The sequence below is a fragment of the Pristis pectinata genome, chromosome 1 (assembly GCF_009764475.1).
Source record: "Pristis pectinata isolate sPriPec2 chromosome 1, sPriPec2.1.pri, whole genome shotgun sequence".
Classification (NCBI taxonomy): Eukaryota; Metazoa; Chordata; class Chondrichthyes; order Rhinopristiformes; family Pristidae; genus Pristis; species Pristis pectinata.
The window spans coordinates 39,888,165-39,913,729 of NC_067405.1; the positions used below are offsets into that span (position 1 = coordinate 39,888,165).

At 41.9% G+C, this 25,565-nt stretch overlaps 1 protein-coding gene across 4 annotated transcripts in view; it reads right to left on the bottom strand.

Annotated features, from left to right (window-relative positions):
- Positions 1–15,944, bottom strand: part of gpd2 (glycerol-3-phosphate dehydrogenase 2 (mitochondrial)) — a 95,254-nt gene extending 79,310 nt beyond the window's left edge. Inside the window, exon 1 of one of the 4 annotated variants that reach the window (XM_052027937.1) lies at positions 15,845–15,944. The gene's annotated coding sequence lies outside the window, so the exon portion shown is untranslated. Of the gene's footprint in view, positions 1–15,325; positions 15,358–15,668; positions 15,807–15,844 lie in introns of those variants that run through there. The other 3 variants (XM_052027944.1, XM_052027953.1, XM_052027961.1) reach the window with 3 other exon arrangements.
- Between the last annotated feature and the right edge of the window lie 9,621 nt (positions 15,945–25,565).

A 25,565-nucleotide genomic window follows, 5' to 3' on the forward strand; every position in this document is an offset into this window, starting at 1 on the left:
CCAGGGAATGTGTCAACCATAACTTGTGGCTTGACCACTAAATACAAGCATTTTCTACACACTGCAACGTTATGACTACAGTTGGGGTGACCCTTGTTCTGGAGTAGAGCCAACGCAGGTTGAACAGTTCCCCTCTTGTTCTATAGATCATACTCCAGAATACCAGTGACTTAAACGAATGGTAGGTATAAAAAGCACAGTAAATCCGGCAACTTGCTGATAACTGTGATATGCACAGAATCTTCAGCACCATTAAGCCCATCCATGGCACAAATGCCCAAGGACTACCCATATGACAGCCAAAACAAAGGCATATCTGTCAAGGTCAGAAAGATAGTCAACATTACTGGAAGGAGCAGCTTGAAAAACTCCACAACCATGACTGTCCATAATGTGAGGGTGCTTGACTCTATTCCATGTCAAATTATCTGAATCAGCCTTGAAAAGACAGGTAACCACATGCCTGCCGAAGTCCTAAAGCTAGGTAGAAAGGAACTTCAGTCACGAGTTGAAAATCTCATCCCCTCAGTCTGGGGAAAGGAGGATGTGCCAGGGGACCTCAAAAACTAATTCTGACCACCTTTTAGAAAAGGTGACAAGTCCAACAGCAGTAACGACAAAAGGGGTCTCCCTGCTGTCTACTGCAGGGGAATTATTGCCCAGATTCTCCTCAGCCACCTCCTCGCAGTGGCTAAAGATCTATCTCGAGGCACAGTGGACATGATCTTCATCGTGCAATAGCTTGAAGAGACTGCAGAGAGCAGCATCAACCACTGCACATGGCCTTCTTGACCTCAAGAGTCTTTGATCCCTTCATTTAACAGGAAATCTGGAGCATCCTTCTCAAATTTGTCTGCCTCCAAAAACTGGTCTCTACCTTAGGTTTATTATATGGTTGCATGCAAGCTGTGATCTCAGTCAATTGGTCCACAACGGACCCAACCTCAGTGGACACAATGGTTAAGCAAGTCTGCATTATCACTCCTGTCAAACTTTCTCACTGCAGTATTCAAAATATAAAGATCAATCACATATTAAGAAAGGATAAAGCATATAGCAGCATTGGAGGCAGCCCAAGGGAGATTCACCAGGTTAATCCCTGGGATGAGAGGATTGTCCAATCAAGAGAGGCTAAGCATATTAGCTCTGTATTCTGTGAAGTTTAGAAGAATGAGTGGTGATCTCATTGAAATATACAAGATCCCAAGGGGACATAACAGGGGTAGTGGTCGAGATGTTTTCATTAATGGGAAAATCTCAAATAAGGGGACATAGTTTCAAGATAAGGTCATTTAAAACAGAGTTGCACAGAAATTTCATCTGGCAGAGGAAAGTGAATTTCTAGAATTCTCTACCCTCGAGATTTTTAAAAGCTGGATCATTTGAAGTATTTAAGATGAAGGTTGATAATTTTTGAAAGAAAGATTAGGGAATGGAAGCCATGGGAATTTGGCACAGAAGAGGAACTGAGCCGGAGGTAGATCAGCCATGATCATATTGAATGGCAGGGCAAGCTTGAGAGGCCAACTGGTCTACTTCTGCTCCTATTTTCTTGTGTTCGTGATTATATTTATATAACATATAATAACTTAAGCATATAATGCACCCTCATATTGCCTTGCAGCAGAATTACTAAAGATCCAGAGAAAATGAGGTAAAATGACTTTGTATTCCTCTTATAAGAACATCCAATATTTCAGATACTAAATGGAGGTAGAGTTTCCATTTTGAGGGCAATCAGAATATGGGCAGAAATTGCCTTTGAAAGTTGCTTTCATTTTCCTAAATGATATAATGGGTCAATGTACCAACTCATTAGCATGACAACAAGCAAATCTTCCTCAAACCAGCACAATTAGGCACAGTATAATGAATTGATCTGTACAAACAGTATGCAAGACAAGTTTTTCCACTGTACCTTGGTACAAGTGACAATAGTAAACCAATACCAAATCTGCATTGATCTGTTTAAGAGTATTAAACTAATGCAATTTCATCAATACAGGTGAAAAAGTATTACATTTGAAAAAGTACTTTGGCAGACCATGACTTATTTCCACTCTTGTTTTGTGGGTTCTGAGGTGACTGATGAAGCCATTGTGAAAATTGCAAGCTGTTCCACTGATGGGGGAGGCGATGTCTGAGGATGTAGGCAGGTAAATAGTTTCTGAGAGGGTCCACTCTTTCCAACACTTACATGGAGCTTCTCTGTGCTGCCAATGCATGGACAAGATTCCTAATACTATCCGGAATGTTCCTTCTTCACCGTGAGCATTCATGAACCATTACACAAGCAGGATTGTGATGTCCAGAAGCTTCCAATCATTCAGTGGCATTGACAAAAGCAACTATAAGATTTGGATGAGGCAGTTGTCAGATTCGGCAACTACAACTGTGAGCAAGCAGCTCTCTTTAGGCACAAAGAGCATACAGTAACTCAACCCATCCATCCATTCAAGCAGCAGCTGCTCCACCTGTAGCAGTGTCTGTAGATCTTGCATAGGACTTATTAGCTGAAGAACTCAAGTGAAAGCAAATCATCCTTCATCTTGAGGGACCACCAAAGTTAGAAAGGAACCAACTTGAACTCAGAATCAGCATGAAAATGAGCAGGACTGCACATTGTGCCAGTTTACTTGTGTGTTTGCATCCTATATTTGTCACGCTTCAAACAAATGGTTGCTGACTGAATGTGCTATGGGATAAGCTCAGAGCTTTTTCCTCAGCAGACATGGCTGACTACTTTAATTATAAGCAGTATAACAAAACACATGGTACATCATTTCACTTTTAAATGCTGGCAAATAATGCAGATGGAAAACAGAGGAGACAAACAAATGTGCTATTTGTTCTTCAATCCCGTACAAAATAGTGTGCAAGTTAAAAGGGACCCTTATGAAGCAAAATAATAAGATATGGCGGTATGGATGTCCCTCAGTATAGCAGAGAAAGAGAAATGCAGCTGACAAATGCAGTTAGGCAGAAGGAATAATGCAAAAGGTCTACTTAGCAATGGCATTCACCATCACCACTGTTACCTGATCAATTATACTATCAGCCAATAAGCTGAGAGCAGAAGAGGATCTATAGCAGGACTAATTGCCAACAGACATTTTTGCAGCAAATAAAGTCTATTTAACAAATAAACAACAAGTAACTTACAGCATCTATTTAAAAACTCTCTACAGACTAAAACCATACACATGACCAAAATTAATGTTCCTTAATAAAACCAGGGTGATTTTTCCAGCAAGATGTAGCAAGTGAAGGAGACTTAAGTGGTGTCTGCAGGTGTTTTTATTGGGGAAGTTAAACATCGCCATCCTTGCTGAGAATCTCAGAATCATTGCAATTCAGACCATTCCCTGGGTTACGAAAGCCCAATCTATGGACACCCCTACATGCAAATGATCTCCCATAATATTATTACATTCAAAAGTCTGACGTACACACATACATTCTTTCCTATGAACAGCAGAACTAGTTTCCTCTCTCTCCACTTTCAGTAATTGTTCTTTCTTATCAGCCTTGTACGCTTTTGATGCCATTCATTACAATACTGTGGAGGGATGGTTACCATGTCAAGTGATTTTTGTGTATTTTCCAACTTACAGACAAAATCGACTTAAGGATGTCTGTAAAAACAGAACCCATTCTTTACTGAAAGATGGCCTGTAACTACTTAACAAAGTAAGGACTCCCAGCGTTGAGCCCTGCAGTTGTTTTTATGCTTTGGCTTGTGCTCCCTTCCATTGCTGGAAGCACAGGATTACTGAATATTTCTGAGTAATACAGTGGAATTCAGTTACAAGGATACAATTTGAGCAGCTCCTCAAGTGACTGAATATCACAAGTAAGAAGTTCAAGCAGCACACTGGCAGGTTAAACAACTGATCAGTGAACAATTCTTATCCTATTAAAATGCCAGCATGCCATCAAAGTTACTTCCCCATGAAAAGGATCAACCTCATTGAGTTAAAGCCTGCTGAAAAATAAAATAGATAGTGTTGTTCAAAGAATGACTGAAAGTTTGATTCCTATGCTCAGTCTTGCTTAACTGTTTCAAATGCTGGTAAGCAGTACTGTGGGAAGTAATCCTATTACACTGGTATTCTTTCTCCTTCCCCATAACAAAAGAAGAGATGCTTCCCAACACACCAATATCTGCTAATCATTCACACTCCACAAGTTTAGGAGGTGAAATGCCAAAATGATTTTTGTACTGATACTAAACTCTCAGTGTACACCAAATTCAAAGTCTTAAAATGTCTGCAGAACAGATCCAACCTGACAGCTGAATGAAGCTAAGCAAGACTCCTCCAGGGAGTCTCACTCAGTTTTTCTCAGATGTCAGATTGAAATCGTTTTGCACTGAAGTGATATCTGTAATGCAAACTGATGCAATAAAAGAACACTGAACGTGAATGGGTTTTGCCTAACAAGGTCTGATCCACATTTCTGATTTTTAGCAACAGTCATGAACACACATCACAAGGAGGAAATTACTTCACTGAGATATGAAAATTTCTCTAAAAAGAAAACAGTAAAACTGGGGAAAGATGCTACTGACTTTAGGCTCACAGCAATACTTAATTTGTTCATGTGATATGACCTTGCTTAAAGATTCTTTTTTTATATATATACACACACACCAGATTTCACAGTCATTTTCCTACTCAATCCACAGGTTAGTGATTTTGGAATTAAAAATGAAATATTTATATACAACATATAATTTTTGGAGGACAAATTCCTTTCCCCCCTCGTGCCTTCGGTCAATTGAAGATACAGTTCTGATTTGCAGACACAAACTGGACAAATGACCACCAGAATTTCTGACTGTAATGGTATGTTCTCATTGTACTCTCCCTATTGCCACCACCTCCCACTGCCACCTCCAGGAATGATGGAATTATCCTTCTGTTTTCCCTGTATCCCGATTTCCGCATCGCACACAAAATCTCCCAGATCAGAATAGTAAAGTATTGGTTCTTATTCCTAATTCCTGTGTGACCCAGCTGTCATTCTCTATTTCACACCACACCCCCACCGACACCCTAGTCCCAGAATGGTAAAAAGACCATTTCTTCCTCCTGAATACCTGTATCCTACTCCCCTACCCAATCCCCAGTCCCCTGCCTGTTGAATAGTAGAGTACAGAATGTGGACGTCATTCAATCTGCACCCATACGGCCACATCAAGTTTACACTATGATGAATTCACAGCTCCACAATGTTGTGAGAAGTTTTTTTTCATGACTCTGAAATCTGATGGCATGCACCTACTGATTATTAAGCTGATCATACAAAAAACCAAATTGTGATGAAGACAGTCTGCAAAGGGGTGCAGCCAGATTAAGTGAAGAGGCAAAAACTTGATAGAACTTCGGCAGAATTGTGAGACTACCACTTTGGCAGGAGGAATAGAAAAACTGAATATTGTTGAAGGGGCAAGAGACTGGAGAATGCTGCAGTGCAGAGGGATCTAGAAATTGGTTACATATTTTTGACCTACTACTTTGTAGTGTTTGACACTAATACTCATTTAGGACCCTGCAAGAAACTGAATTTCGCCAAGAAAGAAATTCTGAGAAGGCATTCGGCTGGTTAACGTTCACTAACCAGGACCGTGCAATTGCTGAGGGGACCCGACTCAAGTGAATGCAACTGCAGACACATTGCTGAGGACCTATCACAAAAAAGTGGCAGCTCTTAAAGGCACACTTCCCAATAGCTAGACTGCAGCAATACGCACATCTGCCAATGGCCACCAAGGACTCCACATTGCTCACTTAGGAACACAGCAGTCCTAATAACCTTGATACCTGGAAATATATATTTTTTAAATTCAGTCACTAGACATGGATGTTGCTGGTTTCCACTGGTGATTGCTCCTGAAATGAGCCAACTACACTGGTGAGTCTGCAGCCACATAGAGTTAGGTCAGGTGAAATTTCCTGCCTTGAAGGATATTAATAAACCAGATCCTGCAGTGCACTTTGTAGATGATACATACACTGCATCTGAAGTGTATCAGTGGTGAATGTTGAGAGTGATGGATGGGGGAAATTAAGGAGGCTGCTTTGTTTTAGATGCTGTTGAGCTTCATCATTGTTGCTAAACCTCCACTAATTTAAGCAAGTGGAAAGTATTGCATCAAGCTTCTGAAGTATCTAGCTGATAGGGGAAGTCAGCCACTCTTTGCTGAATGCTTAATCCCTGAACTGCTTTTTCTTTAAAACCAGACTGTTCACTGGCTGCTCCAGTTACATTTCTGGTCAATGGTGTTGACGGAAGGGAACTCGGCAATGGTAACAGACTTGAATGATGTAGGGAGGTGATTATTTGCAGTGATTGAGAAACTGCTGAAAACCTTTGAGTTCAAATCCTCCATGAATGTGACCACAAGATGCACCTATGAAACTGGCACTCCACTCCAGCGTCCATGTGGATTGGTGGGAGTGAAATTAGCTGGCTCCTATGCTCATAATCCTGCTCCACCTTGATCACTAAAGGAGAAATAAAGAAAGTGCGAGGCCATTTTATGGAGCAGCTGTTTGTGTTCCTTCTAATGTTTATCTGTTGAGCCATTCCCCATGTATTTAAAAGGCCTGTATGGTTGAACTGACTCCTTCCTAAAACATCCAGGCACAGTGTAGACGAGCAAGAAGGTTAACATGGGTGTGGTGGGTAAAGGGCCCGTTTCTGTTATGTAAGTCTCTAAGTAGTCCAGGTCCCAGAAGCATTCAGGAGAGCAGGGATCACTGCTGCCTGGTAAACCACAGGTTTTGTGCCAGATCTGAGGTCTAGATCTTTAAATACCCTTTTCCTCAATCAACCAAAAGCTGCACCGTTGCATTAAAGACAATGGTACATTTCAACATTGATGTCTGCCTTTGACTAAGGGGTGGCTCCCGAAATATGGGAAATGGTCCACGTTTTCCCATTGATGCCACTGTGAGCCCATTTATCTACAGTTAGTGAGAGAAACCTTCACTCAGAAGGAACTGGGGCACCCTCAGGTAGAGGGGGTTTGGGTGAAGAGGCAGAGTGACATCTGTTAATTTTTCACAAGTCATATGTGAATGCACAGAGAATGTACTTAGTTAACTCAATCCCATCAAAAATAAAATAAGTCACTTGCCTTGCTGCTTTTCATGAACAAATGCCTTTTCCATAACTATATTCTTTTCAAACCTCAGATTACAAACCATGACTGCCCACATTTTAACTCCCAGGCTTCAGGCTTATGCTTTCATAGAGTCATAGAGCTAAGCACCACGGGAACAGGCCCTTCAGATCAAATCGTCCATACTGACCAAGGTGCCTTCCTAAGCTAATCCCACTAAACATTTCCTATCCATGAACCAGTCCAAATGTCTTCCAGACATTGTAATTGTACCTGCCTCTACCACTTCCTCTGGCAGCTCGTTCCATATACACACCATCCTCTGTGTGAAAAATTTGCCCCTCAGATCACCTTTAAATCTTCCCCCCCTCACCTTAAACTTATGCCCTCTTCTTTTAAACTCTCCAACCCCTTTCAAAGGCTGTGACTATCTACTTTATCTAAGGGGACCCAACACCGAACAGGGCACACCACTGGTCACAGGTCTCCAATCTGAAAAGCAACTCTCCACTACCACCCTCTAACTCTTTCCACCAAGTCAATTTTGTATCCAATTGGCTAGGTCACCCTGGATTCCATGTGAGTCCATATGATACCATTTACAATGTGGGACCTTAACTAAAGTCCATTCAGACAACTTCTATTGCTGTTCTTCAGGAGATTTTTATAACTTGAAAGCAGGTCAACCAAATACTTCATCCAAACAATTTGATTTAAAGAGGTTGGCTCGGTAGATGAAGCATGCCAGTCATAAATGTTGAAGGAGATGGGCGGCTGCTCATCAAGTGGGCTGGTTTGTTCTGGATGCCCTTGAGCTGTTTAATTTTTCTTGAAGCTCCAACCATTCAGGCAAGTGGAAGCATTTAGATTATCTAAGAAGACCAAAAGTTGTTTGATATCACTTCATGAATCAACACCATCTCAGGATTCACACCAGTGGCAAGAACACCTTTTTTGAAAAAAAAACAAGTGCTCATCTATAATAGGCTGACTTAAATGTCCCAATATACGAATATGATTATTGTGACAAAACATATTTTTCTGCATTATATTTCATCTGCCACATGCCTGCACGTTCCACCAACCTGTCTATATCCTCAAAGCTGATTATTATCCACTTCACACTTGATTGCACTTGCATGGTTAATGTTAAATCGGTACGATTTTATTCAGGAGATCTTCTGTCAGGCTAATTTGGTATACAGGTGAGACTTGCAGAATTCCAGTATCATTGGTAAAATTTAACCTACAGCAGATGCATTGGTTATGCCAAAATGGCTTTGCAAGAATATTCATAATTTGAAAATAAACCAAACAAGTGCTTAATTTGAACAAGTCAAAGTAAGTTGAGTGGCTATTGCAATATTCCAAGTTTGCGACAAGTAAGACTACTCTAAAATGTTCCTTGAATCTAGCACTGGATTTTCATGGGTAACTTCACCTTCATTCAATACCAGAAAGTTACTTAGTCCCTTTTTTCTCCAATCTACTCATACAAGGCTCCAATAGCAAATGCTGTAACACCATTTTGTGAAAAAAACAACCTTTTAGTTTGTTCACCATAAGTTCCCCTCAAAACAATGTCAATGTCAAAGGTCATTCATATGTTTGTTTTTTGTATTGCCTTTCTGTGTGGAGATAATCACAACATCACTTACATTGGCACAGCTGGTAGAGTTGCTGCTTCGCAGTTCCAGCAACCTGGGTTCAATCCTGACTTGTCTGCATAGAGCTGACCACGCAGGTTTCCACTGAGAGTTTATGTTTCATCCCACATCCCAAAGATGTGTGGGTTGGTAGACTAATTGGCCACTGTAAATTGCCCCTATTGTCTAACATGAGTGGGAGAATTTGGGTGGAAATGGACATAGATTGGGTTATAAGAAAATTTGCTGAGAGAATAGGATCTCTCTGTGAGCCAGCACAGACTTAATGAATCAAATTGGCTTTTTTCTCTATCATAAGGCAAAATGAAATTTTACTGTGAAGAGTGCCCTGGGAGAAACACAAGTTCTTTCTCCCTCTGGAATTTCTATTTTATTTTGGTTTTAAATAGTGACTTTAGTAAAGTAAAGGAAGGTTGTAGGTTAATTCTCAGTTTACAATTGAGGCTAACAATCCAGTGGATTCCTCAGGAAATCCTGCAATAATGGAGGTGCTACCTTTCACATCAAGACACCATCAGCTCATCTTCTGACACGATGAAGTAGAGTAGAGGAGGTATCCCCAGTGTCCTGGCAAATATTTATCCTTCAAAAACAGATTACCTTCATGCTATATGTGGGAATTTGCTATATACAAATTGCCTTCTGAAGTACTTAATTGGTGCTAAATTGTTCTGATTCTCCGGAGGTTGAGAAAAGTGATATTTAATTCCATCTTTGCTTTCTTCTAAAAATCATAACTACTTTAGTATTAGCAGAATCATGCCTGACCAAACTGCAATGTCTTCCATGTACTGTGATGGCCACATTAAATTTTAAATAAGGTCAGTGGCACCATAGCTGCTGTTTTTCTCTGTCAGCACAATCAAAGATTACATTCTATCATATCAAATTTTAAGTATCAACTCAGTTTCACCTCATTAATGTACCAAACAAAACTGGTGTAGAAGTCAACTTTCTGGGCACATTTGGAAGGGACTAAAAAGTAGGAGGAGGGGAAGAGGGTAACTTTGTACTCTAGTACAACATATGCAATGCAGGAGATAGAATAATAGAGATATTGTTAACTCTGTTTCTCTCTCCAAAAGAATGAAAGGTCATCAATCTGAAATGTTAACTACTTCTCAGATGCCACCTGAATATTTCCAGCAATTTCTGGTTTTGTTTTAGATCTCTAGTATCAGCATTTTTTTTTGCTTTTTGGTAACATGTACACTGACCTGCTTGCCTAATAAAATTATGATTGGTAGAATTTGGCTTTTATATTTACTTGATGCAAAGAAATTAGAAAACAACAGGACAGAAAACTTACCTTGATTTTTTTTCCCCTTCAAGTCATTAGATGTTTCCTTAAACTGAAGGCTCCAGAAGGAATGAGTGACTTAGACACTGGTTCACCAATAATACTAAATATTGCAGTCATTACTGCGTAGCATGTTTGGGAACCTGTAATTCAACTTTCCAAATTCTAATATGACTTGTATTTATGCCATACAAATCTATTCAAAGATAGATTTTTGAGAAACTTTAAAGCTGCAAACAAAAACACCGTCCCAAGAACAAGCTCAAATGTAGGATCGTCACCTTTGAGTATTAGGGGTATGTTTTTGTGGTGGGAGATTTGATCAGACAAGGTTTGATGAATAGACGTAAAAGATCAAAAATCAGCTCATGTCCTTGTGTGCATATGCACAGAACTTCATACCTGCACTCGTCACCAGCACACACCCACTGCAAGTATTGATTAGGAAGTCACTAGTTAAATATAGCAGGCAAAAAGAGCTGGGATTGCTTTGATGTAGCACATTCTCAAGATCCAATTTTTATCCTCTACATTCCAGGATTAACAATTCATTTCCCATAAATTTCTACACTTACAACAGGATGCTACTACTTCACACATCATTCTCTCTCCTCCCCATTTAACAATCTTTAACATTCCTTTTGGGACATTCTCATTCACTCTTCCTTCTCCAACAATATCCATTCGCCTTCCATGCAACCACAGGATTGGGAATTGATTTATTATTTACACATACTGAGATATCCAGACAGTTCATCCCATACAGAAGTATTTCAAGGTGGTACAAAAAGGAAAAAACAGAATGCAGAATATAGCATTACAGTTAAAGAGAAAGTGTAGTGTAGGTAGACAAATAAAGTGCAAGGGCCATGATGATGTAGATTGAGTGATGAACATCCCTCAATCTTTATCGTACAACAGGTCCATTCAAGAATCTTATAACAGTGGTGTAGAAGCTGTCCTTGAGCCTGGTGGTACGTGTTCTCAAACTTTTGAGGGGGGGGGGGGGAAAGACAAGAGAATGGCTGGGGTGGGTCTTTGATCATGCTGGTTGGAGGGGCTGATCCCCGTGATCCGCAGGTACGAGACAACGCACCCTGCTACCTTCCCGATCATTGCGGGGGACTTCAACCAGGCTAGCTTGAAAAAGTCTCTGACAAGCTACCACCAGCATGTCACCTGTGGAACCAGAGGAGCCAATACACTTGATCACTGTTACACCACCCTCAAGAACGCTTACCATGCCATCCCGCACCTGGACTTTGGCAAGCCTGACCACCTGGCTGTACTTCTACTACCAACATATAGGCAGAGACTGAAGACTGCAGCACTAGTGGTGAGGACTGCAAAAGGTATGGTTAAGGGAGGTGGAGGAGCATTTACAGGACTGCTTTGAATCGGTGGACTGGACCATGTTCAAGGATTCATCTTCGGATCTGAATGAATATGCCACAGCTGTCAACAACTTCACCAAGACCTGCGTGGGTGAGTGTGTGCCTTCGAAAGCACACAGAGTCCTCCCAAACCAGAAGCCCTGGATGAACCAGGAGATTTGTAGTCTGCTGAGGGCTAGATCTGTGGCATTCAACACTGGCGATCCAGAACCCTACAAGTCCAGGTATGACCTACAGAATGCCATCATGAGAGCGAAAAAGCAATTCTGAGTGAAGCTACAGACACAATTGGATTCACTGTGGAAGACACCAGCAACATGCCAGAAATTAGAGAGTTAGGGGACAGAAGTGAGTGTAGTCACTATTACTAAGGAGAAGGTGCTTGGGAAGCTGAAAGGTCTGAAGGTGGATAAGTCACCTGACTGGATGGACGACACCCCAGGGTTCTAATAGAGGTAGTTGAAAAGATTGTGGAGGCATTAGTAGTGATCTTTCAAGAATCACTACAGTCAGGAATGGTTCCAGAGGACTGGAAAAAATTGCAACTGTCACTCCACTCTTTAAGAAGGGAGGGAGGCAAAAGATAGCCAGGAAATTATAGGCTTATTATCCTGAATTCAATGGTTGGTAAGATTTTAGAGTCCATTATTAAGGATGAGGTTTCGGGATACTCGGAAGCACATGACAAAATAGGCCAAAGTCAGCATGGTTTGCTTAAGGGGAAATCTTGCCTGACAAATCTGTTGGAATTCTTTGAGCAAGTGACAGGCAGGATAGACAAAGGAGAGTCAGTGGATGTTGCTTCCTTGGATTTTCATAAGGCCTTTGACAAGGTGCCGCACATGAGGCTGCTAACCAAGATAGAAGCCCATGGTATTAAGACAACATATCAAGATACTTATTTATTAGTCACATGTACATCGAAACACAGTGAAATGCGTCCTTTTGCAAAACTGTGCTGAGGGCAGCCCACAAGTGTCACGACTCTTCTGGCACCAACATAACATGCCCACAGCTCCTAACCTGTATGTCTTTGAAATGTGGGAGGAAACCCGAGCACCCGGAGGAAACCCACGCAGACATGGGGAGAACATACAAACTCCTTACAGACAGCGGCAGGAATTGAACCTGAGTCGCTATAATATTGTTACATTAACCGCTACACTACCATGCTGCCCATATTATTGGAAAGGTACTAGCCTGGATAGAAGATTGGCTGACTGGCAGAAGGCAAAGAGTGGGAATAAAGGGGCCTTTTCTGGTTGGCTGCCAGTGACTAGTGATGCGCCGCAGGGCTTGGCGTTGGGTCCACTACGTTTCATATTATATGTTAATGATCTGGATGATGGAATTGATGGCCAAGTTTGCAGTTGATACAAAGATAGGTGGAGAGGCAGGTAGTGTTGAGGAAGCAGGGAGTCTGCAGAAGAAGGACTTGGGACAGGTTGGGGAGGAATGGGCAAAGACAGTGGCAGATGGAATACAGCGTAGGGAAGTGTATGGTCATGCACTCTGGTGGAAGGAATAAAGCATAGACTATTTTCTAAATGAGGAGAACATTCAGAAATCAGAGATACAAAGGGACTTGGAATCCTAGTACAGGATTCCCTAAAGGTTAACTTGCAGGTTTGAGTCAGTAGTGAAGGCGGCAAATGCAATGCTAGCATTAATTTCAAGAGGACTAGAATATAAAAGCAAGGATGTAATGCTGAGGCTTTATAAGGCATTGGTCAGACCACATTTGGAGTAATGTGAGCAGTTTTGGCTAGATACAAGAAGGATGTGCTGAAGTTGGAGAGGTCCAGAGGATTTTATGAGAATGATCCCTGGGATGAAAGGATTAACGTATGAGGAGTGTTTGATGGCTCTGAGCCAGTATTCATTGGAGTTTAGAAGGATGAGGGGGGGATCTCATTGAAACTTACCAAATATTGAAAGGCCTGGATAGAGTGGATGTGGAGAGGACGTTTTCAGTAGGGGAGAGTCTAGGACCAGAAGGCACAGCCCAGAATAAAAAGGACGTCCCGTTAGAACTGAGATGAGGAGGAATTTCTTTAGCCAGAGGGTGGTGAATCTGTGCCACCGACAGCTGTGTGGAGGCCATAGACATTGGGTATATTTAAAGCGGAGGTTGATAGGTTCTTGATTAGTAAGGCATCAAAGGTTACAGGGAGAAGGCAGGGAGAATAGGGTTTTAGGGGGAAAAATAAATCAGCCATGGTCGAATGGCCGAGCAGACTCAATGGCCGAATGGCCTAATTCTGCTTCTATGTTCTTATGGCCTTAAGGTTTGCCTTTATCCTCTATTGCCACTCCATCCATGTCACCAGTGATTTACATTTACAGTGCAACCCAAATATAACACAGTGTTGGGGGACAACTTTAACAGCCACATAATAAATAAAAATAACATTTATCTAATTTCTATTTTGAGGGGCATGATAAAGTACCTGCAATATATCCAAAAACAATACAACACATTCATTTGATATTGAAGTTGCACATTGTTTTCCATTTGGCATACTGCATTCACTGCTCACAATGTGATCTCCTGTATAATGAGACCAAACACTAATTTGCAGATCATCTCAATTCTGACAAACATGACCCATTGCTAGCAAATTCTCCATCTCAGTCTCATTCGAACCACTTTGTATTCAGCCTCCTAACATTGTTCCAACAAAGCTCAATGAGCAGCACTTCACCTTCCAAGTAGACAGCTTTCAAGTGACAGAGAAAGTGCAGTTGCAGGTGGACCAAATAAAGTGCTAGGGCCACGATGAAGTAGACGGAGAGATCAAGAGTTCATCTTAATCGTATAAGAGGTCTGTTCAAGAGTCTTATAACAGTGGGGTTATAAAACAGTGAGTTTAACATTTTCAAGTAATCAGCACTCCAGGATTTTTATTCCAGATTTCCTGCAAGCCTTCCAAACTTCTTTGGTAATTCCAGACAATCAATCTGCATTTTCACCCCTTCCTAGCCTTTTCTTACCCTGCACATTCTCCCCATTTATCAGTTGTTCTCTCCTGCCTTCTGCCCTATCACAGAACTTCCCTCTTGTTCTCTCCATTCTCTTAACGTTGATCATGCTTTTCTCCAGCTTTCCCAGATCTGTTGAGAAATCTATGATCAGAAATTTCTTCTTCTCAGGGAAAGGAAACCAAACGCTAGAGGGCATAGGTCTAAGGTGAAAGTTTCAAAAGGGACCCGAGGGGCAACTTCACGCAGAGGGTGGTGTGTACATGGAACGAACTACCAGGGAAAGTAATTGAGGTGGGTAAAATAAGAGCAAGTATATGGATAAGTGTAAGTATAGGGCAGGCACTGTAGTGTAGCAGTTAGCATAACACTATTACAGTGCCAGCGATCCAGGTTCAATTGCAGCCGCTGTCCGTAACTTTGTACGTTCTCCCTGTGACTACGTGGGTTTCCTCCAGGTGCTCTGGTTTCCTCCCACATTTCAAAGGCTTAGGAAGTTGTGGGCATGCTATGTTGGTGCCAGAAGCGTGGAGACACTTGTGGGCTGCCCCCAGAACACTCTACGCAAAAGATGCATTTCACTGTGTGTTTCAATGTACATGTGACTAATAAAGATTATCTTATCTAGGAAGGGGTTTAGAGGGATGGGGCCAAACGCAGGCAAATGGGACTAGCCCAGGTGGGAACCTTGGTGAGAATGGACGAATTGGGCCAAACGGCCTGTTTCCGTGCTGTATTACTCTAGGACTTTATGGCTACAAGCTAGCTCTCCCTCCACAGTTGCTGCCTGACGTACTGAGCATTCCAGTTTGTGTACCCTGCAAGCAACACCATAGTAAACGCCGGCCCTTACCGCCCACATTGGAGACAGCCAGGCCCCTGCCCGATTCCTGAGCGGCTCTGCGGGTTGAGGGTTGCAAGCCCCCGCCCCCACCCCCACCACGGATCCCGGACTGACGGCCCGTTCAGCCAATCAAATCGGGGGCAGTCCTGTCGGGCCAGCGGCGGGTTCGGCGCTGCGCCCACCAGCCCAGGGTGGAGTACCACATGAAAAAGGAAGTAGGAAAACAACGGCCTTTACATAACCTGCTTCTGCAGGGGAAACGCGCCTGCCTAATAATAACTGCACGGTTAGTAATGCGCTGGGGGCAAGTTGGAGGCGAAGCCCCTGGGGCTCAGATCATCACTGGGTTTACCTGCTGACAGATCCCAGCGCCGCCGCTACGCCAGGCAGGCGGGCGGGATGTCACGCTGCCCGCTGCATCCTTTAAACAGATCGGCTCCCCGCTTCATTGAATGCTAATCATTCCACTCACCAAATCACCGTGTCCGAGTCCGTCCACATTACTTGGAAACTGCACAATCTACTCACCACTCAATGGAGAGGGTTTGTCCCATATGAAATGTGCCTGGCAGCTTGTGTGATCGTGACCTTAGAGATTGACAGCTCAATCAGCCCAACAGGATGCGACGCTACAGTCAATGTGGGCTCGGTTTTGTACTTGCAGCACCAATTGCAGCCGGCAGGAAAAAAAAATGCTTAATCCTGGCCCTGCCCAATGATTAATCGTAAAGTATAGGAGAGTGGGTGGTTATGTGGTTCCTGGTATCTGCTATCTCATTTTTATAGCGTCTTTTGAAAGCCTAAGTTTTACTGTACTTTTGTGTTGTTTGTAATATAATTATCTGAGGGCAAAATCATATCAGAGGGTCAGCAGTCATTCCTTCAGCGAATGTGGGGGAGAAATGTTGGTCCTCCTGTGCTGTGGCACATATTTGTCACCTTAAATCATCCCCAAATAAAAACCACTGAGAAATCTACAGATTATTTTCTGTTACCTCAATGTGCTGTGGAGTGCACTGTCAAAAATGCAAAGTCACACTTCTTGCTGTACAACATCCCCCTCACCCTTTCCCACTCCCCTTCCTCCCACCCTCCTACAAGTGACACAAATGTAAAGTTGGAATATTTTTCTCCTCAGTTTGCTCACACATGATAACCGCGTGCATTCTGTTGCTGGTCCAGCTTCTAAATATTGTGGACCATACCACCCCAACACTAATCCACCCCTAACTCAGATATCAGATCAATTCCATCAAGAAAAATCCCAATCAAAGAACTATTTAATCTCCACCCAATAATGATGGGTTCAACATTGGGAACTTAAGTATGTTGTTGAAAGATCTGACACCAGATATATCGGTGTTAATTTTAAAATAGATATTGATAATCAGATATTAATAAATCAGGTAGAGCCAAAGACAGTTTCCAGGATGTACGGTGGAGCTTGAGGTAAATGGGGTTTATGACAGACAAAGAACATGGTCCAAACTTTCAGAATGCTTAACACAGGAAATTGGAGCTCAGCCAGGATAGAACCTGCAGCTTCACTAATGCACTTGTAAAGTATTAAATAAGCGATATGTTAAGTGAACACAACGGAAACTGATCAATGACGTCTGCACCTGATGGTACACAGATCGGGAAAGCAGTTTATATCCTTGGTTCTCTGCTGTTCTCTTCTTCATCAGAATTCCTGTGTAACTGGAGCGTGTACTTTGGCAATTTTTCATACTTGTTTTAGTCCAGCCAGTATGTTTTATACCAAACAGTATGCCTTCGGGATGCAGGAGAAAACCAGAGCACCAGGAGGAAACCCACATACAGGGAGAATGTAGAAACTCCAAACGGACAGCACTGAAGGTCGGCGTTGAACCTGGCTTGCTGGAGGTGTGAGGCACAGGCACTACCTGCACCTCTGTGCCACCTGTTTGGAGATACTCTGCGAGTTGCCTAGGCAAGCAACTGCAGTACAGTTTGTAAATGGTACACACTACAGCCCCAGTGATGAAGGGAATGGATGTTTGTGGGGTGGATGGGCTGCCAATGAAAGGGGTTGTTTTGTCCTGAATGGTGTCTTGAACATTATTACAGCTGCACTCAGCCAGGCAAATGGACATCATTCCACCACACTCATGCCTTTTGCCTTGTAAATGGTGGAAAGATTTTGTGGATTCAAGAGGTGAGTTATTGCAACGACCCAGCCTTGGCCTATTCTTGTAGTCACAGTACTTATGGAGCTAGTCCAGTGCTTTTTTTTCTATAAACTATTTACCTGCCCTCTGTGTACCGCTGAGTCACTGGTCGTCATTCAATTCCATTTCTCCTAGATGTTTGTGCATATATGTATGGTTTACCCTGTTGCTTTTAAATACCGTTCAAATGTAATGTCCTTCAATCTTGGAGAACACTCCGCAGCTGAAACATTAATTTGTTTGTTGTCTTCATATCTGACCTACTTAGTATCATTTTTTCCCCAATTTTTTAAGATATTATGAGTGGATACATTAAAAAATGCAGCAGAGAATTCAAATTAATTTTCAGAAGTTGTTTGGCAATGAGTCTCACAAGAGATATTGAAAAGATTCAGGTATCTGATATAAGAAAAAATTGTAATTGAATAAATGAAGATGATGACAAAGATAGAATGTTAGTTGAACAGATCAGGGTAAATAGGTGTACATCAAATTGGAAAAGAATTTGAAGCATTAAACTGCAACAACTTTTTTTTCTGCTTATATAATCTGGACAATTTATGTACAATATCTGCAAATGGGAAATTTGATGAAGACACAGAAGTATGAAGTTTCCAAATAATTAAAGCAACTATAAGAAACTTTAGTTAGACATTGAAACAAAGGGGATTCCATTTCTCCAACATTTGGTTGGTGTGTGACCAAAGACTGGGAGCCTTGCAGCTGAATTCTCAGTTTCCTGACACAATGCCCTCATTTTGCAATGGGTGATGAGGGCTGCCTGCTGGTGACATGGCTCATGACTCTGGTGTGCAATCCATATCTAAGTTCACAGCATATATAGAATAAGAGCCAGTACCACATGCAATCTGACAGCTGACTTGCTGAAGCAAAACATCCAATTTCTGCAGCTTTCTGGAGTGGGCCTGCTCCACTCAGCAGATGAGGTGTCAAAATTAGTGATCGTCTGCTGACTGCTGTGCACTCTTGTCATCACAAGGGGACTGCCTTAGGTGATTGCTATTCCCTGATTAACAGCAGCAAGAGAAGAAGCAGAGTGGAATAAGAAGGAGGAACTGGAAGGTAGGAGGCAACCAAGACAGTGCTTTTTTTCCCCCAGGTTATCTCTGAAGGGGTAATTTGAGCACTTAGACTATATACTTCAATTCCCCATTCGATTACAATCAATGCCATAAGTTGCTGACTATGACTGCATTCTTTTCCTCAATGTAAAAACCAAAATACGAGTTGTTGGAGTGTGGGTGGAAATGAGTGAGCTAGACACCATTGCATATTTTAAGAATAAATTGTATAAGTATTTGAAATGAAGCAAGAGAGGGAGACAGTAGTCTGTGATTGCTCTATTGAAGGACTTCCACAAACACTATAAGCCAAGTAACTTTCTGCTGTGCTTTCAGACATTATTACAATGATAGAGGAATATTTGGCGGGTTTTGATGGAGCAGATTGAACTTTGATATCATTCAGCCAGATTTGGCGAAAGGTACCTTAACCAAATGCATGGTAAATATCCTTAAATCCATGGCACAGAGTTAAACCTGCTGTTGACTGGCTGGAATTGAAAGTGGTAACACAGCTAGTGACTGTACCAGAGGACATGACCAAAGGTACTAATGGGGAGAGACTGAGCAAACCAAATACAGAAATATTATCATGAAGGAAGCTCAAACAGTCTGGCAGTACAGTTAGGAGTGATTGTGGGAAGTTCTTTCCAGATCAGGTGGAACTTGAAAGATGTGAGTGGAGAGGGATACAAGGAGTTGGTTGGAAATGGTCTCCTCAGCGATTGGTGTCCCCACTGGGAGCAAAGAGGGCAGGGTAGGGGGGGGTGGCTGTGATATGATTAAGAGTAAATATGGAGGGATAGTATAGGGGAAGAAAAGCGGATAGAGAATTAAAAGGAATAGAGCAAAGGAAGTTAAGATGGAGACCGAAGTAAAAATTTGAGGAGCAGAAAGAGTGTCTAACTCAAAACACTCAGGGTCCGGCAAGCAATGAGCAGATTAACGGAAGGGTAAGAAAGGTTAACAAGGTGAGGTGACAATGGAGAAGTTGCTTTCGGAGTAGAGGGATAGACCAAGTTGGTTGTGAGGCTGTGATGATACTGTACCTGTTACGTCAGAGCAGTTACGAGCTACCATTGTCAAGGCTGTAAATATTGGCTGTAAATATTTTAAAAATATGGCCTACATTTTTTCAGGATGGACCAGAGATTGGTACCTTTACCCAGAAGTGGTTGGGTGATAAGCACCACATTGGCAATGTTATTTGGGTTATGCGGACTGGAGCAACTCATCTAAGAAATGAAAGGTATACTTCAGGTTAATGAAAGGAGGAGGTAGGAGAAATGGGCCCCAAAGATCCATGGAAGGGGGAAAAAAGAGACAGCTGTAATGGGCTCTGCTTCAGGACACAGACAAAATGTGCATGACAGTGAATACAGAGGGAATTCAGAGATTAGAAAGGGCTAATTTTATTAAATTTGCCAACTGCCTATCCTCAAGTCCTGCTCTTACTGGGAGTGGGCATCCAAATGCAGTCTTCCGCTGGGAAGCGACATCCCAGCTGATCAACAGGGCCTTTCTGAGCTTAACTGATAGGTTCCACCCCCTGAATTATCATTACAGCCTAGGTCTACCAACTGTCAATGCTGTATTTGACATTCAAACATCTGAAAACACTCAAAAACTGTTAAAAATTAATAAAACAATTGAGAAGAATTAAATTATTAAAATCTATTTAAAAATTAAAGCACTAAAAATATTAAAATACAATTAAAACATTTAAATACATTTAATCGACTCAATTAGGTCAAATGAAAAGTAAATTCTTCCCCAGTGGCTTCTTCACATTGAAATCAATGAACATGTATCAGGTTAATCTGGTGTGCACTCATGAACAAATTTCACAGCACAAGTACTAGGAAATCCACAGAAGTGTTTTAACTTTCCATTCACTTTCCACTTTTCCATTAATGAAATTGGTGATCAGCTGAGCAAGATTTCCACCTAGTTAAGGAGGTGAACGCTGCCAGTCCTAAACAGAACTACTAGTTTTTGAGTGAATGATCCAGACCATCAGACATAAGAGAACTAATTGCTTACTTCAATAGCTCTTTCAGATGCCTCAAAATAGTTACACACAGTACACTTTGTATTTGAATGTTATTAATAAACAGTTACAATATTTAATTGTTCAACTGTCACTCACAGGTGTAAAACTGCAGTAGATGTTATAACCTTATCAGACAGTCAGAGAGAGAAATAGCAATGGAAACAGGCCCTTCGGCCCACCGAGTTCATGTTGGTCATTAACCACCTATTTACACTAATCCTGTATTACTCCCACCTTACCATTGATTTCCCCAGATTCTACCACTCACCTACACACCAGGGGAAACTTACCAATATGTATGTCTTTGGGACATGGGAGAAAACCAGAGCACACGGAGGAAACCCATGTACTCACAGGAAGAAGGTGCACACTCCACACAGACAGCACCCGAGGTCAGGACTGAACACAGGTATCTGGCACTGTGAGGCAGCAGCTCTACAAACTGTGCCACATACATAAAGCACCCTAAAAGCCAACTCTCACAAGTTTAACAGAAGTTGTCATTTTATAGTATGTCTTCTGGATAAAGGTACCAATCTCTGGTCCATCCTGAAAAAATGTAGACCATATTTTTAAAATATTTACAGCCAAAAAGAGCCTTGCCAATGGTAGCTTGTAACTGCTCTGATGTAACAGGTACAATATCATCACAGCCTCATGAGCGAAAACACACATTTAGTCTTCTCACATAGCTGTCACAACTCATGGTTTAACCAAATCTATTTTAATAGGGCATTGTAATAGCCATAGCTTATATTTTCTGACCAATGGTCTATTATCTATTTGAAACACTACATTTAATATGAATAAATTACTAAAGTTCAGGAAAAATTGCAAAACATTTCTAAGTATCTTATTTAGAAGGAATGGAAAAGCAGTGCTGCTCTAATAGTCGAATGGTCTCTAGTGGACACTTGCAGACAACATTTCTATCCCTTTAGCATTCAAAGCCTTTGGAGATGATGCTACCTTGATTCATTTGACTTTGCAAATACCCAGCAGGCAGTGGTGGCATTTATGGCCACATCCATGACCAAAGAAGTGGTCACGAATCCTAGAGAAAGTCAACTAACCACAAGAACCAAGGGAAATATTCTGCAGCTCCCCTTGAAAAGGAAAATTTTGCTATTATTCAATGTTTATAAAGCTTCAGCATGTCTAGGACACATCCCAACCCGCGAGCTTCCAAGGTGGACCCGAGAGCTGCCTCTAGTTTGGAATGTTTCTTTCTATTGGGAATAACAGGTTCCAGGATGGGGATGTTGCAGCCCCCAGGCCATTATCTGCCTCTTTCTATGTCACTAACCTTGTAAGGAACAGCAGAAGGCCAGGATTTGGGTAACCTGGAGCCTGGCTGAAATTCTAGACTCTCCAGTACACTCCTGACTAAAGATATAGTGGGAATTCGCCAGAAGAGCAGGAACTTTTAAGTCTCATTCTATTTTTGATGAAGTAACATAAGCAAACTATTGGTTTGATTGTTTTATTTAAGGAGGGATAGGAGGAATTTTACCCCCAACCAGAGACAAGTCGATGGAAAAACTTAAGTGCCTGGTTTTCCCTTTATATGCATTGGTAAAAATCACTACCAAATTTCAACAAAGGTTTGGATTATGTTGACATGATCTTTCATCAGATAAATAATGGAACTTAAGTGCTAGATTTACATCCAGGAGAAAATACCACCAGAAGTGCACCAGACTCAGATTTCTTCCTCCATGGTGAATCCTGGGGAACCCACATACAGTATTTGGGGCAGATTTAGGGAAAAGTATTTAAAACCAGATTCCTACTATAGATCCCTATCCAGTGAATCTTACTGTGTGTATCTATCAAGCAAAGCTTTGTACTGGATATAGTTTGTCCATATGTGCCCCATTTAAAATATGATAATAATAAACCGACACCAGAGGCATGGAGGAGAAATTCTCCAGAAAATAAAAACAACCTTTCTCCATTAGAGTTAAAAATGCTAATAAGAGCACATCGTGAAGATTCATGTCTCAGACTGATCAATCTGCTTTAACTGATCCAAAACAGGAGATGCATTTATGATGGTATATGTGGAAAACTGATAAATACAAAACACCAGCATAGAGTCAGAATGAACACTACTGGGAAAATACTTTTCTGCTCATTCCAAGAGCTCTTGCGAGGTCACAATCTCTATGTTTGGAGAATGCTTTGATGGTTGGGTCGTTTTGTTTGTGTTGCTGTTTTGATCACCGTCTGCAAGGTCAGAAAATCTGATTTTGGTTTTCATTCAAATTCAGTTTTAGATTACCCAGCAGTCATTTCCAAACGGACAGTTATTGTTAGCGGGGTCATAGAGATGGCTCAAAGTTGGTGGCTGTGGCGGTTGGTTGAGATCACAAGTAGGTCACCAGTAGAGCTGGGCAAACTCCATTAAAAGATGGCAGAAACAGGGATGGAAGGTAGCTGCTCCTGTGGAAGTGCTGGGATTCACCTCCTACTTAAGAAAGATTATCATACATCAGGCTCCATCTCTACCAGTCTGCACATAGCAAAGCTCTTTACTTGTGCTACACAAGGGTATAACTGACAGCCAGGATATAAGAACTCATGACAAGGGGAATCCTCATCCTAGCCTATCCCATCACATTGATGACCTTAAAGAACTGATCAGAGGCTCTGTGCACTGAAAGAAGTCCTGGCATCAGGCTCCATGCCTGTGACACAGTGCACTCCATGGAATGTAAGATATCTTTATTAATCACATGTACATCAAAACACACAGTGAAATACATCTTTCGCGTAGTGTTCTGGGGGCAGCCTGCAAGTGTCACCATGATTCTGGTGCCAACATAGCATGCCCACAACTTCCTAACCCGTACATCTTTGGAATGTGGGAGGAAACCAGAGCACCCAGAGGAAACCCACGCAGACACGGGGAGAATGAATGTAGAAACTCCTTACAGACAGTGGCTGGAATTGAACATGGGTTGCTGCTGCTGTTAATAACAGTACGCTACCCGCTTACACTACCGGTGCCTACCCCATGCACAGTATGTTATGGCTTTTGCAATGATGTCCTGCCAAAACTCCGGAATGACCAAGCAATTTTTGATTCAACAGTCAGTTAAGATGAAACTGCAGCTTACACTGAGATGCAAAAATACATGTCCGTGGTGTGATATCTTCTATTTTGCAAATTAAATTGATTAATGAAGCTGGACGGCTTATGCTTTCTTTACTTTACATAAGAGTAATATACAATAAACGGGAATCCACTGTGTGAGAATAGGAAAGCCAAGAATAAAATTGGTAAAATATGAATAAAACATTGGAGAAAAAAAGTCACAGCCGCCTACAGCTGATAATGTGAGAATATTATAGATGTTAAACAAACACCATGAAACTTAACCTTTTATTATATAACCCCCAGTTATAACTAATACATTGTGAGAAAATAACTTCTGATGATTTCACCACTTTAACATTGAACTGTTCACGTTGTGTAATTTTTGTCTTCTTATATCTGATTAAGACTCATTCTTATCTAATCAGTGGTGTGTACATGTTACACTCATCTCCTTTTGCTGTTTATTTCTTTTACGTGTACATATTTTGCTGTTTGTTCGAAACTTCGTCCATTATTTCTTCCTCTTTTGGTTTGCATGCCCTTCTCATCTGTGTTCTCTATTTTCTGTCATCTATACCATAGAACCATAGAACCATACAGCACAAAACAGGCCCTTCAGCCCACCATGTTGTGCCGTCCATCAAACTACCCTCACATTATCTAACCCTTTCCTCCCGCATATCCCTCTATCTCACATTCCTCTATATGCCTATCCAACAAACTCTTGAACCTGTCCAATGTATCTGCCTCCAACACCACCCCAGGCAGTGCATTCCATGCACCAACCACTCTCTGCGTGAAAAACCTCCCCCTGATATCTCCCCTGAACCTCTCACCCATAACCTTAAAGCCATGCCCTCTTGTATTGAGCATTGGTGCCCTGGGAGGGAGGCGCTGACTGTCTACTCTATCTATTCCTCTCAATATTTTATATACATCTATCATGTCTCCCCTCATCCTCCTCCTTTCCAGTGAATAAAGCCCTAGCACCTTAAGCCTCTCCTCATATTCCATACGCTCTAATCCAGGCAGCATCCTGGTAAATCTCCTCTGCACCCTCTCCATCGTCTCCACATCCTTCCTATAATGCAGCGACCAGAACTGAACACAGTACTCTAGAGTTTTGTAAAGCTGCATCATCACTTCACGGCTCTTAAACTCAATCCCACGACTTATGAAAGCTAACATCCCATAGGCCTTCTTAACTGCTCTTTCCACCTGTGAGGCAACTTTCAATGAACTGTGAATATGAACCCCCCGATCCCTCTGCTCCTCCACACTGCCAAGTACCTTGCCATTTACCTTGTACTCTGCCCTGGAGTTTGTCCTTCCAAAGTGTACTACCTCACACTTCTCCGGATTGAACTCCATCTGCCACTTGTCAGCCCAGCTCTGCATCCTATCAATATCCCTCTGTAAGCTCCGACAGCCCTCCACACTATCCACAACACCGCCGATCTTAGTGTCGTCCGCAAACTTACTAACCCAGCCTTCCACCCCCTCATCTAAGTCATCTATAAATATCACAAAAAGTAGAGGTCCCAGAACCGATCCCTGCGAGACACCACTAGTCACTGCCCTCCAATCCGAGGGCACTCCCTTCACCACAACCCTCTGCTTTCTACAGGCAAGCCAATTCCTAATCCACACAGCCAAGCTTCCCTAGATCCCTTGGCCTCTGACCTTCTGAAGAAGCCTACCATGAGGAACCTTATCAAACGCCTTACTAAAATCCATATAGACCACATCCACCGCACTACCCTCATCAATCTTCCTCGTCACCTCCTCAAAGAACTCTATCAGGCTTGTGAGGCAAGAT